Below are 4792 nucleotides of genomic sequence, written 5' to 3'. Positions count from 1 at the left end.
TATTTTTAATGTGGCGAAAGGAAAAAAAGGCTACAAAAATGTCTTGTGGGGAGGGAAGGAAGGTGGTGGAGAAGAAGTGAACTTCCCTTGACTCAGAAGAGGAAAGGGGTCATTTTCCTGGCTTTCTGGTGAAAGCATTTGTAATTTTCGAAGGCGCCTTTCTGCAAAACATATATTTTTAAAGAGTATTTCTTAGATGTCCAAAATCTAAATTCTAGGCTTGTGGTAAGTACCTCAAGGAAACTCAAGCCAAAGTGGTGGTTTGTGTGCCTGCCCTAGAGAAAGCATCGGTGAGCAAGAACTCTGCTAAATGGCCAACACCACATCCACACAGAGGCGGGCTCCCTCTCTGACCTTATAATTTCTTTACAATGTTAAAAATAGAGTTCCTACCAGAGTGGAGGGGGGAGGGGGGAGGTAGAACTAGGGTGGGAGATTTAAATCATTTCTTCGATTAAAAATAAATAAATAAATAAACAAACAAACAAACAAATAAATAAATAAAAACAGAGTTCCTTTTCAACAGCTTTTCTTAAACATTGTTAAAAAATTAATTAATTTTAAATTAATATGGAAAACTAGGCTGACGAAGACTCTACCTTTCCCCAAATATAAAAGTGCTACATAATAATCTAAAAAATTTAAAAAAAAAAGCTGTTGCCAATTTCAAGATTTTGAAAACAAGAGAGGAGAACACGTCAGGATAAATAAAAAGGAAAACAGAAAACAGTGTTAGAGGGAGCTGAGCCACGTCCACACTGAAGCCCAATGGTTTCTGTGGGAACTGGTACCAGAGCATCCTTGATACTGAAATGCATGTGAGGGGTGGGGAAGAGGGGATTGGCCCTATGGGGATAACTGTTTAAGTGAGTGATTGGCACACGAAGACTCATATTTTCTCTACTTTTTATGCACTTAAACACTTTTGTAATAGAAAGTTAAAACAAGTCCTGGGTGCCCTTCTAGAGTGACTGAATTCCTTAGGGGGTTGAGCATAGAGGTACGCATGTTTTACAACTTTCTAGGTGATTTTGTTATGCATTAAAGAGGATCACTGCCCCAGGCCAAAGAAAAAGACTGATGGTGGGTTGAATTTCAGACGCCTGCCACAAGGGATGGGAAAAAGTTTTGGGTAGGTGTCCTTTACACTTCTTATCAATTACAGAAGTAATACATTAGCTAGTCTTCTTTGAAGAGCATTTTATAGCTCTCCTGCCTCTTCTACTGGGACACTTTCTGATCCCTACGTACATATTGTTTGATTTTGTTCTCATTCCGTCTTAAAAGGGTGATTGTCATGTAGATTTGGCTAATCATATAGGGGAGGTATGATTTGCCTGAATTACTCTGAATTTCGGCCCTACATAAAACCGAAACAGAAAAGTTTATCTTATTACTCCAGGCCCCTGTTTTAACATCTTCGCTCCCTCTGTGATTCCTGTCTTCCTCTGGTTCCCAGTGTCTGTTTTCTAGTCTTATCGCAATTAAAAAGAAAACAACGCTGAAAACCATCAATGAACTCATTTATAGAGTCATGAAGTACTCTTTCCAGGGAAAGTTGATTTAAAAAGGGCACAGGATTTAAGTCAAAGCTAAAAACAAGTGCAGTGATGAATTCTCAGGCATCAGGTAACCTAGTCAGGGAAGGATTTTTTTGGGGATGGTCAAGTTTGTTTCAGGATCCTCTAAAATTTTATCAGGTAGGTTGTTACCTATTCATCCGATTGGAAATATATCCTAAGAAGAGTCAGATAATGTGACTATAGCTTTTTCTTCTGCACTATGCATGGAAATTTTAACTTTGGCTACAAGTAGTAAAAAGCTGAATTCGAACTTTCTTAAATAGCTAAGAACATTTATTGGCTCAGGGAACTTACTAAATCCAGAGAAAGCGGTAGCCTTCAAGCTGGGTTTGAGATCTTCCATCTTGTGTCAGCTGTATCCTCAGGCCGGCTTCACTCTTGGTTAGCGAAACGGCTGCAGTAACTATAGGACTCACATCAACCCATTGCACCAGCCAGAGTAAGGGGGAAAGCACATTTCTTCTCTCAAGAAACACAAGGTCTGGCCTTCCTTACGACTGGACCAGTTGATACCTGTGAGTCTACCGATGAATACTGACAGAGTCACGTGAGGATGAGATTGGGCGGACTATATATGTACATCAGTTGGGGCCCACACCTGGAGCTGGGGCTGGGCCTGTTCTCATTTAATTCATTAGCTGTGTGGACTGAAAAGGGGTTCGATGGACGATAACCTCACAGGGTGATCGGATCATGAATTCCTAACTGGACAGGTCATGGTGGGTAGTCACGCCTCAGTCCTATAAGTTCTTTAGTGAAAGGTATTTAAGCAAGCCTTTTTCATTGTTCTTGTGCATCTAGGTTAACACACCTTTGAAACGCCAGAAACAATAGCCCTCAAAGGTGTTACCACTCTGAAGAGAGCACATAACCTTGACTATCCTGTAATCCAGTCCCAGCCTTGCTTCTCTCACCTGTCATCATCTTCACATTCCCTCCTTAATTTCAAATGCATACAGAAACTGCAAAACTCCGGAGCACTTGAAATCTTACTTCCTGCCAATTGTCATCGGTTTGACTCAAATAAGTTTTTATAAAAATTCTTTACAGGTTTTGACATTCTTACATCAACAGCTGCCTTGCAATTACAGGAGTAGAAATGCATTCTGGGGAGTCAACTAACAATGCTCATTATAAAAAGCATTATAATATTCAGCCCCATTAAACACCATAATTTAAACTCTTCCATTTTTGTTCCATGTTTAACTTGTTTCCAGTTTTTTTCATATTGATATTTTAAATTGAGAGTCGTAGACCTACATGAGGGAAACAGGGCAACGTATGGTAAAATAGGAAATGTAGAAACTGGGGGAAAAGAGAGAGTAAATGTCCTGTAGTCGATCGTCATCAGGTGAAAATGTAAGCCCATTATTACAAAATCTTTCGTTTCTTAAAGAGAAGCCTGGAATGCATGTGAAATCGTCTGACTTTTAACTCCTAACTTTGGCTACATTTTCTGAAGCACCATGCAGGTGCTTAAACAAAATATATTTGTGGGTTAGATCTGGACCTAGGCCACCAGTTTCTGTCACGTTATGAGTCATGCCAGAATACTTTATAACACCTTCCCCCAAAGCAAGAGCTTTAGTCCTTTCATGAACCAGGGCTGCTAGGATATTTTTAATGCAAAGGAAGTCATAGTGGGGAGAGAAATGAGCAGCACACATTATGTGAAGAATGTTTTGTTATTAGGTCTTTGACATGTACTTGGAAATGTTTTGCTGGTGGTTAAGGATGAGTTTGTACCAAATCACCTTCACTGTCTCTTATCTGGGTTCTTTTGTGACTGGTCTCTTATCTGGGTTCTCTTGTGACATCTCTTATCTAGGTTCTATTGTGAGGAACGATTCAATTTTACAGAATGACTCCTGGTGATTAGACGTGTGACATGTGGCCATGGGACAGAGTTTTTTTTCATGTAACAAGCTGGCACATAAATTGATCCTATAACAATGACTTAGATGTTATGCTACACTTCGGTAGAAGAATTAACTAACAGCCAACGGTGGCCATTATTATTGCTTTCAGAGACATATGGAACTAAATTTGGGAACATGATATTTATTTTGGACTTACCGTTTAAAAATCTTATTTCCTTTTTTTTTGGAGGGGGGAGCTAAGTTTCTTTCTGAGAGCAGATAATTACACTGTTGCCCTTTTTGTCAAAAAGCTTCTCTCTAGTTGGGAGATCTCAGAAGGCAGAAACTACAGCTTTTTCAATCTGTTGACTTCCTCATGGTGCCCAGTGTAACTTCAGCAGTACCTTGTTTAGTAGAGGCTCAGTATGTACTTGTTGGCTGATTTATTGTTAGATAGTATATGTCTCAGGAAATCAGCAGACGATTTGAGTCATTTTAACCCTACCTTTACTAATATCAACCTTCCAGCATTTGAGGCAGGCCCAGAGCTAGGTAGATTTTTGGGATACAGAGGTTAATAAAGGACCTTCTGGAAAGAAGCTCCTTAGGGAAGGGAAACACGTCATAGTTGCAACACTCAGTATGTCCCAAAATCCACAGATATTTCAGTTAGGAACAAGGAAAACAGAAAAAGAACTTGAGAGGGAGGGTCCTTTGGACAAACGTCATATTTCTCAGGGTAGGTTTTGGACCTAGGTGGGCAAATGAGTGCAGGGGAATTGAAGAGGGACAAAAGGGAGAATTTTAAACTAAAGAATTCATTCTGGTCCACGGCCATGCCACCCTGAACAAGCCCAATCCTGTCTGATTTCGGAAGCTAAGCAGGGTTGGGCCTGGTTAGTACTTGGATGGGAGACCAACTAGGAAGACCAGGTGTTGTAGGTGTGAAAAATTAAAAAAACAAAAAAAGAGATTGTAAGCTGACAAGGTCCTTGCAATCTGTGAGGTAATCCAAGGTTGCCTCGCCTAAAAAAAAAAAAAAGAAAAAAAAAATTCATTCTGGAGCACAACTCATTAGACATACACTTAAGTCTCACTGCACTATATTCACATATTCATGCAATAACAATTATGGTGTACTTTCTATGAGTTTGGCACTAGGCTAGGCATTGTGGAAGGCTAGGCATTTATTCATTTGTATAAATGAATGAAGCAGGTTCTCAAAGATTCTCTAAGGGGATAAAGCATGCATAGATTTACCTACATAAGGGTGACTATTAGGTGGCACAAGCTTACAGAAACAAAGTGCTAAGGAAATTGGGAAATTTACAGGTCATTCCTGGCTGCAGG

At 39.8% G+C, this 4792-nt stretch overlaps 1 pseudogene; it reads left to right on the top strand.

Annotated features, from left to right (window-relative positions):
- Window positions 1-4268: 4268 nt before the first annotated feature.
- LOC112476484 lies at window positions 4269-4387 on the top strand (annotated as a pseudogene).
- The last annotated feature ends 405 nt before the right edge of the window (window positions 4388-4792 follow it).

This window comes from Pteropus alecto, unplaced genomic scaffold (assembly GCF_000325575.1).
Source record: "Pteropus alecto unplaced genomic scaffold, ASM32557v1 scaffold101, whole genome shotgun sequence".
NCBI classification, from domain to species: Eukaryota; Metazoa; Chordata; class Mammalia; order Chiroptera; family Pteropodidae; genus Pteropus; species Pteropus alecto.
This window is presented reverse-complemented; position numbering and strand designations above follow the sequence as displayed.